Below are 15,087 nucleotides of genomic sequence, written 5' to 3'. Positions count from 1 at the left end.
CTAGAAGATGTTTTGGAGTCCCCCAGGGTGTCTTTCCTGAGCTTTGATGTGTGATGCACACAGCACCCTGCTGTTCCAGTCCCCCTATTTTTCCCCTTATCCTAATTTTTCTCCCAATAAGTATACATAATTTATCTTTTCTGCAAAGACAGGGAATGTCTTAATTTTCTTTTATAAAAGATAAAAAAGAAGTCTAAGGCATCGAGTCCTCCTGCAGGGATCACATCCTTGAATTGCAACCTAAGACTCATAGGAAACGATGACCAATGCGTGAGCAACTAGCCACGCCCCTGTGACATGCCGCTAAAGTCTCCCCTAAATGTGCTGTGCCTTTGATCCTTTCCTCTTCCGTCCAAGAGCAGCCTCTTTTACAGATAAGGAAACAGAGGCTCTTGAGAGGTCAGGAACCCCACCCCCCTCCCCCAAAGTCAGGTCTAACTCCAGAGCCCCAGCTCCTGCTTTTTTCTGCATGATTCCCTGCAGCCACAGAGCCTTTTGGTTGACACTCTAAAGGATGAGCAATGCAGACATCATTTTTCTCTCTGCCTGTCCATCCCCCCATCCCTCCCCACCCTCTTCAAATCACAAACTCCCAAAGCCTCTCAAATAAGGCAGACTTTTAGTCTAGGCAATGGGGAATTGGCAAAGAAGGAAGGAAGCTCCAGATTCTAATTAACTTTGCTTTTTAACTACAGATGAGCCACTTTTTGAGTTAATGGGCATGAGAGGCTCACAGATTAATGAAGCTATGTAAGGATGGCGGGAGAGCTGGGGCCAGATACTCAGGTAATTAGGTTCCTTCATTCTGGTGCCTTGAGAGTAAAAATATCAAGGGACTGAAGGGGGTGAGATTATGTAAGCAAATATGGAAACTCTCTCCCCTTTGAGGAGGGTTATTTTGCCGAGTCCTCCTCTTTTTCCTAATGGAATTAAAAACAAATACTTAACTGTTTTGTTTTGTTGTTAGTTGCATCTTCCTTTTCTTTCTGACTTGAGCCTCCCTAGTCTTGTTTCTGCTCAGCTTCTTATCTGCACCACACCTAAACAGGCAGAATGCCAGGTTTTAGTAGGAAAAGCCCAGCAGAATTCCAGGGAAGTTGGTGGTTGGGATGTCAGCGGGTAGCTGGGAGTGGCTGACATTTCATCGCAATGAGGTTACCTGGAAATGTCAGGAGTGGGACAAGGAGGAGCGGCTGGTGGAGCAAGTCAACTTCCCTCTTAAGAGAGCTTGTTGAATGTAACAAGGGCTCTAGGGAGTGGTAGCAGAGGCTCATTTGATTTCCTGCCTTATGCTTGGGAATTTATAGAGGATCAACTCCTTTTGGAGCAGTGGAAAGGGACTCTAATATCTCTATTTACTCTAATTTTTAACAGTGGGGAAACTGTTATTTATTTATCCATTAAACTTATTTGTGCCCTCACCTGGTTTCAGAAAGGACTTAAGGTACCCGAGCTCTGAACAAGGAAAATGGAGAATTTGGTTTTTCTTCCATCTCCACCACTAACCCGCCAGCTGTGTGACCTTGAGCAAGTTCTCTTTGTGTCCATTTTCCATCTGTGAGTGTTTACTTTATTTGCCAGCATGCACTGTTCTAAAGATCTAAAGACTGTACATGCATTATCTCATTTACTTCTCCCCCAAAACAATTTAGGATGCTATGTGTCTTTCCAGTGCAGATCTGTAGTACGGGCAGGATGTTCGGGACTAGCTTTTTTGTGGCTTCTGCCATTCCAAAGAATCTTGGATTTTGCTCTGGGCTCCAGAGCAACCAGTGCCTGACACCTCCAATTTGAACGCAGGTCATTGGGTTCCACCGCCGATGAGGGCTCTGTCTTTGAGCTTGACTTTCACGCAGACCCGGGTTGCAGAGAAAGGGAAGTCTCTAAGCAAGGTGACCCTGCAAGACTGGGTCCCCAGGGACAAGGGCACCACCCGTGGGGGGTAGGGTGTGGAACCGCGGATGCTTGTCGTCTGCCCCTTAGAAAATTTCTTCAGTGGCCTGGCGTTTCCTTTCCTGGTCGGGGGCTCTTAGGGATACCAGGGTGGCTGTCAGAGATCCCCCTCCTGCCGCTGTCTGGCCGTCCCGGTCCGGCTAGGATTTCCGGCGGCTTATTTCTCATGCTAAGAAACCCTCGCCCGGTTAGGGTTGGGGGGTGGGGTGGGGGATAAGGCGGCCCAGAGGGGAGTCAGGGGACCCCGGCTCAGTCAAGGGACCCGACCACCTTGGGGCTGCCTTCTGCTCCCATCCGCTCCCCCACCCCCACCCCTGCTCCCTTGGGGAAGGCGGAGGACGCGCAACAGTCGCGCCCCGGGGAGTCGCGGGCCGCGGGCGGGGAGCCCTCCCCCACCCCCAGCGGCCCGGGCTCCGCCTTCTCCAGGGACCGTCTGCCAAATGCACAGCCGCGCTCCGCCGCGTGGGCGAGCGTGTGCGTGTGATCCAGTGCGTGAAGGTGCGTCTGTGTGCATCTCCCTAGTCTGTGTCTGTGTGTGTGTGAGAGAGAGGGGGTGTGTGCCCTGGTGAGTGTCATTTTGTGTGTCACTTAATGTAATTGTGCCTGAGGGAGTGTGATTGTGTATGCGGGTGTGTGCTTTGTGAGTGTCTGTGCATGACATCTGGGTGGCGGTGGCGGCGCACGGGGACACCCGGCCAGGGCAGGGCTGCTGGGTGCTGGGGGGCTGCGCCCCTCGCCGCGTCCTCTCATCCGGATCCTGCAGCATCCCCGCAGCCCCTGCCCGGGTTTTCCTCCCCCTCTCTCCTCGCGCGCACCGGGCCCTCCGCTGGGCCCCCGCGGCCACCTAGGGCGAGGCTGCGGCAGAGGGAGGCTCCGGGGCTCCCGGAAGGTCACTCGATGGGAACATGGGGACAACTGAGGGGTGTTTCTCAAACCGCCTCCCCCCACCCCGGGTCCGCCCGACGTGGTCGGGGACGGCCGAGGCGATTCAAATCCTCAGAGCCTCCTCCTTCCTCTAGAGCTCCATGTGACAACTGCAAGTCAGGGGCTGTGGGCCCGTTAAGTGTCCGGCATTAGGCAAAGCCTACGGGTTTGGTTTCAAACTACACTGGTTCCGATCCAGACTCTGTCGCCGGGAGGCCGTGGGAATTGTGCGTGGATGTGCGTGTGCCAGCTGCAGTCCTTGCGTCTGTATGTTTGCTTGTGTGTCCGTGTGTCTGCAAAGCTGCATTCTTTGCCTGCTGAGCTCCGGCGTCCTCATTCACAGCCCCAGGGATAACAGCATCTACCTCGCAGCCTGGGTGCTCCGATTAAAACCCGAGCGCCGCGGCCAAGTTCAGCGCGCGGCTGCTTGCGCGATGGCACGGAATGACGCGCCCGCGTGCGCCTGGCTCGAGGTGCTGAATGGTGTATCCGTGAAAGTCCCAGGTAAATCCATTTATTTCTAAACCCGACAACTTGAGGAAAGGAAGTCTTCGGCGGCCGGGGGCCCGGAGCCGGGGACAGGGTCCAGTGCCATCGCCCTTTATGGAGATGCTGTGGGATCCAAGGTGCGTGAGGCGCTTGGGCGGACGACCAGACCTCACGGGCTTTGCAAATACCCCTTTCATCCCCGGGCTCCCGGGCGAGACCGAGGCCAGGGACAGACGTGCGCGCGCCGGCGGGGGCCCCTCCTCTGGCCTCGGTGAGGGAGCGGCGGGGACCCGGGTGGACTGCAGTCGGTGCCCACCCCCGCGCCCCGCGGCCTCTTGCGCACGGCGCTTCGCCTGGCGCGGGGTGTGAGAATTTGTCCACGGTGCCCGCGCCGCGGCCGGCCTCGGCCCCGCCCCGGCCCGGACGCCCCGCCCCGCCGGCCCGTTGGCCCGGCCCCGCCCCGGGCCGCGCCCCTCCGCCGCGCCCGCCGCCCGCCACCCGCCGCCCCGCCTTGCCCTCGGGCCCCTGCGGGCTCCGCGCCGCCGCCGGGAGGTTGGCGCCCGCACCGTCACGCCGGGACCCGCCCGCCGCGTCCCCGGGGCAACCGTCTCCAGGGAGACTGCGCCCCGCCCCCGGCACCGGCTCCCGGTACGGACCCAACTGAGCGGGCGCCTGCGGGGGGGTCCCAGCGCCCCCCCCGCGCGCGCCCCGCCCCGCCGGCGCCGGGCTTTGTCCGCCTGGGGCGCGGGGGCCGGGGCCGGGGGGCGCCCGGGGGGCCGGGGCCGGGGGCTGAGGACGGGCTCGCGGCTGGCTGCTCGGGTGGGGGCCGGCGCCATCCCAGCAACCGCACCTCCCGGGGCCCGGGGCTGGGCCGTCCCCGCGGCCGATCGGGGGGAGCAGTTGCCGCCGCGACCTCCCCTCTCGCTTCCCCGATGCGGGCGCGCGCGGGGAGCAGCCTGAGGAGTCCCCCCAAGCGTTGCCCTTGAACCCCGAGGGCCTAGGGGGTGCAAAGCCGAGTCCCGCGGCCCCGGCCAGCGCGGGGGCGGCAGCCGGAGCCCAGGCCGGAGCTCGTCCCGGGAGGCGCCTTCCCCGCGCCGTCCTCTGGCGGTCGGTCCCGCAGCTTCGCCCTGACCTGGATTCCCGAGCGCGGAATTCTCTGGCGGCCCCTCCTCCCGGCTCCGTCCTGCTTTGGGCTTTATCTTTCCCCGGGGAGAAAGGACTTCAGGTCCCGATGATCCGCCCAGCTCCGGCGATCCTGGGCTCCTGCCGCGGGGTTGTGGGGTGGCTTTCTAGGGATGGAGCTGGCTGCGGGGACAGTTCCCGTCCTTGGGTAACGCGTTCCTGGAATACATACCTACCTTTTCCGACGGGTTCCTAGGGCTGCGCTTTCGGTCTCGTGGAGAGCCCAATGGTTTAGGGCATTTTGGCCCCTCAGGGGCCCTTCCCAGTCCTTCCTAGAGGGTTCTGGGCCGGAGTCTCCCCACCCAGTGACAGGAGCGTCTCTTGGGGCAGGGGGCATGTCCCCCCGGTGGCCTCGGGGCGACCGGGCTTCCCGGGTGCAGGCACGTTCCTCTCCCAAGTGTCAGATTATTTTCAGGAGTGGGGGGTGCAGGGAAGGGGGCAGAAACGCCACAGATCAGCGATTGCGTGGTCCCCTTCCCACGCGACCTCCAGAAGGATGTCCTCTGTTTTTATCTCCAGCTGAGCAGTGATTAATTTTCCTTTATGAAGCGACTTGGTCCTTTAAGACAGATACAAATCCTGATCTCAAGTTGAGGAACCTACTTTTTCCAGCCACCGAACCGAACTGCAAGCCAGACTTGGCTCAGATCACTTACTTTGCTTTCACAAAACCAAAGGAAACCAACAAACAGCTCTAAAAAAATGATCTGAGTCATCTCTGTATTCCTGCTTTGGGCACTGGAAGTGTCCCTGTGTTTTGCTTCAGTGTCACCAAAGGGAGCCGGGGGTGGTGTTGATGCAGATGGTGAGAAAGACCGATTAGGCAGAATGTGACTTGTTTGCAAAAAGGGAACTGAGGTGAAACAGTTGTTTTTGACCTAAAATCCTGTAAGAGAATGCAGAGAAGCTTTCTGAGGTTCTCTCTCTCTTCTTTTCTTCAGACAGATAAAGAGCTCGGGGTGAGCAAGGCGGAATGACACTCACCGATTCCGATGCCCCTTTAACCTGCCAGGCGGAGGAGCGTCTGCTGCTGGTCTCTCTTGGATCATTCCAGAGAGGTAGGTTGTGGGAAGGGGCAGAGAAGGATGTGGGAGGAGGAAGGAGAAATGTTATTATTTTAGATGGGTTAAGAATTTGAACAAAATCTGCCCCCCCCCCCGACTCTGAAATCACAAGAGAGCTTCTCTATAGGACTAGAATGCCAGAAGGGAGAGGATGACCCAAATTTGTGCCAGCAGCGACAAGGGGGGATGGGAACTAGACATCAGCCAGGCTCCCAAGAGAGAGAAGCTTCCTGGGGAAAGAAGTTACAGTTTTGTTCAGAGGAGCCTGGGAGCCCGTTATTATTTTTTGAGTGTGTGGTAACATGTATATGACATACAATTTGCCAGTTTTAAGTGTACAATTCAATGGCATTAATTATGTTTACAGTGTCATACCACCATTAACACCTCCCATTACTAAACATTTTCATCACCCAAAACAGAAACACTTTACCTTTTAGCAGTACCTCCCCATTCCCCTCTCCCCAGCCCCTAGTAACTTCTGATCTTTTGGTCTCTGTGAATTTGCTTATTCTAGATATTTCGTGTACGTGGAATCATACAATATGTGGTCCTTTGGATTTGGCTTTTTTCACTCAGCATAATGGTTTCAAACTTTATCCATGTTGTGCATGTATCAGAATTACATTCTGTTGATGGTAGGGATAGACCACATTTTGTTTATCCATTCATCTGTCGATGGACACTTGGGTTGTCTCCACTTTGGGGCTCATATGAATTGCTGCTGTGAGCATTGGGGTGGGAACCCATTATTAAGCTGCAGCATCTTATATTCAACTCACCATGGTCATGGTGCAATTGGGCTGGCCTATTTGGCAGGAGAAAAATGAAAATATTCTTTGGAAGAAAGTGAATTTAATTTTTATGACTAATATTGCTTCTCAAGGAGTCCTCAGGTGGGGCATTGTTTTTTCCCAAGGGTTGGCAGTCACTTGGTTTGTAGTAAGATGTTTGTTGGAGCTTCTTGCATATTAGGCTTGGGAGGAAAATGCTGTCCTCTCGTGCAGATGAAGAAACCGAGACTGGCTGGCACTGGACTAAGCCCCTCATCTGGAGTCTTCCTTGGTACTTTACAAAGCAACTTTGTTAGTCGTGCATCTTTTTACAAAAAAAAAAAAAAAAATTTTTTTAAGTAGAATTTTAATCTGTAAAGTAGATAAAAGCATGGAGCCACCATGGCAGGAGGAAAGATGGGGCCAGAACACTCTACACTCAGCACTCACCCTACTCCCGCTGTCTCTGAAGGCCTTGGGTACTCTGGGGAACCCTGGGGCTCCCCAGAACATAGACGGAAACATGGATGGCACAGGCCTGCACTGGGGGATTGGGGTGTCTTCTGCATATCTGTCTACACTGTCTTGGCCCTGGTTCCAGAAGATGCCTTTTAATAATAACTTTCAACCCTCATATTTTTTTAATTTATAAAAAAAAATACATATTTATTCCCCCAGATTTGGAAAACACCTAAAAGAAATTGTAAGCATAACTCTTCTCGACTCCCAGTCCACACAGAGAACCATTGTTTCCATGTTGGATTACCCACTCTCACCCCTCTTACTCTCCAAGAATCTTTGTATGTATATTTTTAAACTTGATTTTTATGTATTGTTCATTATTATGATGAACTTCCATATAAACATATCTGATTAAATGCATATGTATACCTCTGTTCTATATGAAACCCCTCTAAAACCAGAGCAAAGGCATAAATCCATATGAAAACAGAAGAGGAGAGGATAGAGGAGGAAGAAATATGAGCAGAAATTTTGGAAGACAGAAGGCAAGAGAGTGAGAGAGTAACAGAGCAGAGAAGGTTGAAACTTAAGTTCCTGTGCTGTGAGGGAAGTAAGCTGGTATATCCGTGGGACCCACCAAAGGCTCAGGAATGGAGGATATGGTGTACTCCAGAAGGTGGGGTGCTGGATGGGCTGAAAGCAGGAAGACTGGTGGAAAATGAGTATTAGAATGACAGACGTGCTCTTAGCGTACATAGGCAGCTGGCTCACCTTCTCCACCCCAGCAGATGATGGGAGGTTTCCTGCCAGCAGCATTGAACCAGAAAGGCACAAGTGCAGTCCGAAGCAGAGAGAGACTGTGGGGAGCAGCTGAGGGAAGGGAGAAGCTGTGTGAAGACCAGCTGAAGTCTGGGAGAAGCACTGTATTGAGGACTTAAGGATTAAGTAAAATTTACATGCTAAATAATGAGAACTCCAGCTCCCTTCCATGCTTGGCTCTCAGAACAGTGGCAGCCCAGCTTAACCCATTTTCCAGGCAGGGCCTTGAAGGACTTTTCTCTATGGAGCCCCTTATCACAAGAAAGATGTCCTCAGAGGCTGACATTGAGGGGAGAACCCATTGAGAAGTTGGCTTGCTGCTTCATCACTCCACAGTGAAGGCTACCAAGCAACTAGTCCTGCTTGTACACAAGCAGCTTTTAGTGCCTCTCTTTTAAATTTGAATGGGCAACCAAGGATCATCCAACATAGAATGAAACCTCTAACATGAAAGACAGTGACTGAAACAAACAGAAAAAAAAAAAAAGAAATTCTAAAGTCATAAACATGGTTGTTTTCATTTTTTAAAAGGCACATTCATAAAATAAGAATAAGCTCTTGGATAGTAAAACTCAGAGAGCAAGAATACAAAATTCAATAAAAAGGTTGGGGAATTGTAAAACAAATTTTCCAGAAAGTAGAACAAAAGATTTGAGAGGTGGCAAAAGAGGAGAGAAAAGATGGTAAAATTAGAGAATCAGTTCAGGAGGGTCAATATCCAACTATAGGAGAAAGAGGGGAGAGAAAATGGTGATGGGAAAATGTTCAAAGTAATAATACAGGAAAATTTTCTAAGACTAGAGTTTGTGCATGAAAAAGATCTCTGAGTAGTACCCAACAAAAGGAATAATACAAGACCTCCAGTGACAGAGAGAAGATGCTAAAAGTCACCAAAGAGAAAAGAAGCCATATTCAGAAGACTGGATAACAGAGTGGCATCAGGCTTTTCGAAAGCAACATTAGAAGCTAGAAGACAATGGAATGATGCTTTCAAATTTCTGAGGAAAATTAATTCCCAACCCCAAATTATGTATTCATTATCATTTAAGTAAAAGAGTAGAATAAAGACATTTTTTAGATCTATGAATTTTCAAATAATTCACCCTCCCCACATGCATTTTCGAGGAAGCTAGTATACTAGGGGATATTTTCCACTAAAATGGGGAATAAACCAAGAAAGAACAAGTGATACAAAATGGCTCCCTGTGTTTCAGCTATTATCTTACTTTGAATCTCTGGAGGGGAGAAAAAAAGAAAACTCCCTCCATAGGACTTGAAAAGTGCTCACTTCCAAGCTTCCCCTGTGCCAGATTTTGACACAGGAGCTGATGACACAGAAGAGGGGAACAAAGAGTATGTGCTGTCGATGGCTGTGGTAATGGCAGCCATGATGGGCTGTGAGGTCAAGCTCCTGAGACAGAAATGGCAGGGAAACCGGCTGGGACCCAGTGCTTGGTGGCAACAGCAGAAGTTTTGCCACCCAGCTGTGGTTCTGCACTGTGGAGCCCACCTAGTGTGTTATGATTATATTTCCTTTCTTGTTCCACTTTTTGTTTTTCCTGGAGTTGATAGTTGCCTCGGTTTTCTCAGTTTTCTATGTGCTAATCACTAATTCTTCTCCAGAATCTCCCAACAGAACTGTAAAACTCATCATCATATGAAAAAATGTGTTCGATAATCCCCTCTCTACTTAATCAGCCAGAGTAGGATTCTTTACTTGCAGCCAAGAACTCTTGACTTATCCAGAGAATGGGGAAGGGAATTCCCATGGTGATTGTGAAGAAGGTCCTCTTAGCACAGCTGTGCAGCCAGTCTAGTGGGCAACCAGCCCGGTTTGGAGCAAGATGGCAGAGGATCCTTGGAGGAATATCTTTGAGGAGAAAATGGAGCTGATGGGTTATGTGACATATTTACTGTTTTGTGAGAAGTTTTATAGTTCTGTTGGAGAGTTCGGGGGAAGAATTAGTGACTTGTATATGGAAAACAAAGCAAATAAAAAATGAGGCAATTATCAACTACATGAAAAGCAAAACATTGCACCAAAGGAAATATAATTGTAGTACACAATGTGGCTTAGCTTTGAACAATATTTACATAATCATAATAATGTAAGCACTGAAGATAACCCCAAACTGTCACCCAGCTATATTCAGAGGATGGAGGGGAAGATACGTGCGTGTGTGTATGTGTAGGAGACCTCAGTTTTATTTTCTAACATAAGAAGTTAAAAGTTGAAAATCAAGAAGTAACAGTATAAACCTATTGTCTAGAAATATAAAGATAAATACCCAAAGAGACAACTGGAATTGATTGGGAGGAGGATGTGTGTGGAGCTGGTAGAGTGAAGGGACTGCTGTTTCTTTGCTTATTATGAGTGTTTTAGTTCTAATTAATTTTCAAAGTCGTGTGTGTGTATAATTTTCTTAGAAATTAAAGCCATTTTCATGACACCCGTATTTGTCCATAATATAACTGCTTTCATTTTTATCTGTGCTTTCTGAAATGCTTTGTCTACAAGTATATTTTGTAATGATAAATGTATGTACATTTTTTGTTTCATTTAACATGGAAAATATGTACAGTGTTATGCAGTGTGCATGGGTGTCATTTTAGGGACCACACTTGATTCCTTTGAGTTAATGTACCATAAATTTACTTAACCATTTCCTTATCACCTTTGAGTTTTCACTTTCACAAGCAATACCACAATGAATATCTTTGCTCACTTAGCTTTATCTATTTTGGAATTGCTTCCTTAGGATGATTCCCAAGTTCTAAAAATTATGAGGTTTGAGAACATGGATCTTTCTCTTGATTTTTACACGTTGTGCCAAATGGTTCTGTGGACTCTTCCATTGCTCTCCACACACCCTGTGGCCTGTGGGTCATGAACTGAACATCACAGGCAGTGGTTGGGATGGGATTTTTTTCAGGGTAGTTGGCTCATTTTTCCTGATGGCATCAGAAGGAGTCAGAAATATATATTTTTTCCGTATAGAACAGAATTTCCAGAAGCCTATGTCCCTCAATCTTTGATTTCTGTCTTGGTTTTCCCCAGTAAGGATTTTGGTTTTGCCTTTCTAAATATTCAAATTAAAAGTTCATGTCCTATTGACGCATGTGTTCCCTGGGGAGCGAGACATCATCAAAAATGAGGGACAGAGAACGGTAGACGTGGAAACGAGGGAGGAAAGCAGTTCACATCCTCAGCTTACCTTCTGAGTGGACCTCAGGATGCCTCCTTCCTGACATCACATTACTTCAGTACTTCCTGCCTGCGCATCCTTCACACCTTCATACCTTTGATCTCCAGTCCTCCAGGCAAGCTCCTCCCTCCTCAGTCCGGGGCGGGGCCTTGGGGATATCCCCGCCCCCCGCTGGAGACTTCCCTCCCATTCATGTTTCGATGCTCGCCCCTGTCCCCCAACTGGCCATCACTGGACACTAGCTTTGCCTTCAGGTGACACCCGAGTGAGCCTGTGTGGAACTTGCCAGGCCTTCCCTTTGACTGTGGCCCAAAGCTGCGATGCAGACGTGTCCTTTCTGGCCGGGGCTGGAGGAGGCTGTTAAACTGGGGCCTCCTTGAGTGATGCACTGAAGTGTCTCCCACTAAAGATCTTGTGTTTTGGAAGAGCGGCACACCTATCCAAAGAGTCTACCAGTTGAGGACCCTGGACCATTAGTTCCTCTGGTTTGTAGCTTCAGTTCTTGTTTTACCTCCGGGGGAAGCTCGGGAGGCTCTGAGGCCCCTGGACGCGGTGTGCAGGGCCTGGCTCCTTCCTTGCCTTCTTGGGACCCGGCCCGCTCTGGCCTGGGGTCCGGCAGTGGTCTCATGATTGTGTTCCCACTTCCATCCTTGCCTCCCTCCCTTCCGTTTTTCTCACGGCAGCCAGAGTGATCTCGGTAGAGCCCGAGATCAGACCACATCAATCCCCCGCTTCAGACCCTCAGATGGTTTTCCACTGTGACACGACAAAACCTGGACACCTCACTCTCTCTTGGGCCCTCAGCTCCACTCACTTGGCCTCGGGGCCTTTGGATGTCCTGCTCCTGCTGCCTGGAGCCCTATTTCCTCGACCCTCTTCTCTGGGTCCTTCCAACCATTAGGGCCTCAAATTCAACACGATGTCAGCTGAGAGCCGTTCCCGACCCGCCATCTGAATGGAGACCCTCCCTGCAAGTCCCTGAAATCTTCTTGTTAATTTGTTTTCCTTTTATCCTTTGTCTTCTCCCATTAGGAGTAGGCACGGTGCCTGTCCGTTCCCTGGTTAGCACTTGGAAGGGGCTCCAAGAAATCTGTACTGAGTTGAATGAATGAACAGACCTCCGGCCCTGCAGCCTTCGGGCTGGGAAGGTGACCTTCCTCGGGTCCTTTCCCCCGAGGCTCTCCAGATGGGTGCGGTGGCCCTAGGATCTTGGGGCTTTTACCAGCAGCAGGGCGGTGGTTTCTGGAAAGCTCCATCAGGCTAATATCCCAGCATCTCTGCTGCACCAAAACAGGAGCCGGTCAGGAACCTCCCGGTAAAGCGCCACCAGTGTCAGCCCCTCAGACGCCCACGGGCATGCACTCTCCTTCACAGACCGGGCAACAGGGAAAGTGCCGATTTCATTCTCCATGGGCGAAGGGCGAGGGGCTGGGAAACACAACACTTGATTAGAAGGACTTTTTGAGGCTGAAACGTACCAGAAAATAATCCCAGGATGGGACTTGGGCTTGTTTCGCCTGGTGGAGAAGGCTGTGGCCGCCTGGCAGCCACACAACGGACACCCTTGCAGGGGACCCCCTGCCCCTCGTCGAGTGGCTGCTGGTTTTGCGTCCTCCGCAGCCTGGCTTGGTGATGGATACTTGGCTGTGTGATAACCACCTTCTTGAAGTTTTCTGTGACCGAAGCTTTTCTTGGACTAGATGGACTCCGACTTTGGGTTCTGAAACCCTGGCACTGGACAGGTGTTTTGTCCTTGGGGTACGAGGATGAACAGTGATGACAAACCTTTGTCTCTTTATACACAGACTCATAGGAATGATCCAGAGTGACCTTTAGGTTCCTGCTATAGGGTATATTCTAGACATCTGAAGGCACGTGGCATATTTTGCACAGGTCACCTCTGGGAGGAAGATGTTTGTCACTCAGATAACTTCCCTTCTTTTCCCTGCCTGCTGCCTGTCCCCAGAGCAGACGCTGCCAGCAGTGACTCACTTCTTTCCTCTGGAAGCCCTTGCCCAGGGCATGTGACTGTAGGACCCAAACACCTGCAGTTACGTTGAGAAAGGTCAGGGCACCAGCACCTTTGCAAGGGCCGTTGGAAGGATGTGGAAGCCTGATATACTCAGGGGACCCCAGCTCAGGACCCTGAGATGGTAGAATTTCAAAAGGAGTGAGATGGAGTCTTGCGGTGTCCTGAGCTTGGGACAAGTTGCCAGCCAGCGGTCCAGCCCCCGAGGACTGTTGGGCAGGCTGCAGCTTCACTCCCAGCCCAGAGGAGGGGTTTGTGGCTCTGGGATCCACTCCCCTGCTTCCCGTCCTCTCCAAGAACTACCGGAGAGCCCATCGAGGCATCCCCGGGACTGGCTGGGCAGGGCAGTGGAACAAACGCTTTCCTGGCAATTCTTTGGAGAAACTGCTTGGCTGGCGGTTTAGGACTCAGAGGGCCTGGCCCCTCAGCCCATCGCAGGGGGAAACTGCTCTTCAACCTTAGGCTAAAAAAAGTGCATCTAACTGGGAACGTCTCAGGACAACTCAGAGAAGGACGGCTTGCTCGCGCGACAGACGCACAGGCTGAGCTCGCTCTGGCAGCCGCAGGGCCGATTCTGTGGATTGTGCTGGCTGGGGAGGTGGGAAGGTGAAAGAAATGGGGCACTCTCTTGGCCTGTTTTCTTCTGCATTTTTATCAATGACTTAGAAGTCATACCGCAAGTTTCTGGATGCCTTCAGAGAGGGGAGGGATTGTGCACAGCTCATCGTTGGATGATTCGACTCCAGGGCCTTGGGGGTGCTCCTGGACCCCACTTACCCTCTGCCCCAAGGCTGTCCCACCTGTCCCCATGGCTCCATGTCCTGTCTGTAGCCTGATGACCCCAAATGATACCTCCGTGACCCCACAGACGCCTCCTCCAAGCTCTGAACTGGGCACTTTGTGCCTTGGCTCTCTCCACATGGGTGGAGCAGTAGGTTTCTCAGATTCTGTATGTCTGAAATGGAGCCCTGGCTGTTTTATCCCCCTAAAGTCTGTTTCTCCCCTATACATCCCTGGCCCAGGAAATTTCCACCACCCACCCATCCAGTTTCCCAAGCCCCACACCTGGCTGCCCCCCCTTGCTTCCTCCCTCTCCGCCCCCCTTCTGGGCTTCCGTTGTCTCTCCATCTCCTCCTCACTCCGCGCCCCCTCCATGCTTGCTTCTTTCCAGTCCTTCCGCACAGCAGCCAGTGGCCTCGTTTTGGATGCAGATCAGATCCCATCCTGCCCTCGTCTGCAACCCTTCCCATCGCTCCTAGAGTGAACCCCAGGTGACCCCCTTGTCCTAAGGGTCTGCAGGACTCGCTCCCTGCTGTTCTCTCCCACCCCCCAGTGCCCTGCCCCCTCCCCCCATAGGCTGCAGCCGCGTGGCCCCCCTTCCGTTGGTCCTGGAACACGCCAGTCCTTTCCCACCCCCCTGGCTGGCTCTGCGCGTGGCTGGCTCTCTCTTGCCCTCCTGTGTCCTCGGCTCCAGGGTCCTCTCCTGGGGAGGGGGGCTTTCCTGACCTCCCAGTTTGGAGCGGTCCCCCCACCCTGGAAACCCCCCATCCCACTTCTCACGCTGCCCCTCCTGGGAAGTGAGAGCGTGGAGGGCAGGGGCCCTTGAGTCTTGTTCTCCAGGGAAGCAGAGCCAGCAGCGTCTGCACTAGGAGGAGATTTATTATGAGGAAGTGGCTCACGTGATCCCGGGGTCTGGAAACGCCAATAAAGAGGATGCTGACGTCCTTGGTCTGCTTTCCTCAGGGGAGGCTGGCTGGCTGGAAATCCCAGCAGAGCCTCTGCTGAAGCTGAGTAGGAAATTCTGCTTTGATGGCTGAACCCTCGGTTCCGGCTTGTAGGACCTCGGGCTGTTTGGGTGGGAGCCTCCCCATCTAGCTGCGGGCAGCCTCCCCTGCTGATCATAGATGTATGATTATGGATGCAAATTCTGTCTCGAAATAATCTCACATTAGCAGGCAGGCCAGTGCTTGACCAAACAACCTCGCCAAAGTGGACACGTGAAATTACATCACAGCCCCGTATTACCAGCTCCCTGTCTAGTTCCTGGCACTCAGTTGAGCTTAATAAATATTAGTTGAGTAAATGATTTATTTTAGACTGGGTGATATATACAGAATATCAAATCCAACAGCACATCTTTGCCTATTGTGTCTGTGTGTTGAAATTACCAAGCATAATTATGAATT

General features: G+C 51.7%; 1 protein-coding gene across 5 annotated transcripts in view; it reads left to right on the top strand.

Annotated features, from left to right (window-relative positions):
- PIK3CD (phosphatidylinositol-4,5-bisphosphate 3-kinase catalytic subunit delta) overlaps positions 1–15,087 on the top strand; it is a 54,222-nt gene that overhangs the window by 20,582 nt on the left and 18,553 nt on the right. For 4 of the 5 annotated variants that reach the window (XR_005215527.1, XM_037828578.1, XM_037828576.1 and 1 more), the window contains exon 2: positions 5,490–5,606. The gene's annotated coding sequence lies outside the window, so the exon portion shown is untranslated. Of the gene's footprint in view, positions 1–3,865; positions 4,015–5,489; positions 5,607–15,087 lie in introns of those variants that run through there. The other variant, XM_037828577.1, reaches the window with a different exon arrangement.

The sequence above is a fragment of the Choloepus didactylus genome, chromosome 2, assembly GCF_015220235.1.
Source record: "Choloepus didactylus isolate mChoDid1 chromosome 2, mChoDid1.pri, whole genome shotgun sequence".
Lineage (NCBI taxonomy): Eukaryota > Metazoa > Chordata > Mammalia > Pilosa > Megalonychidae > Choloepus > Choloepus didactylus.
Note: the sequence above shows the minus strand (reverse complement) of the source record. Positions and strands in the feature narration are given on the sequence as shown.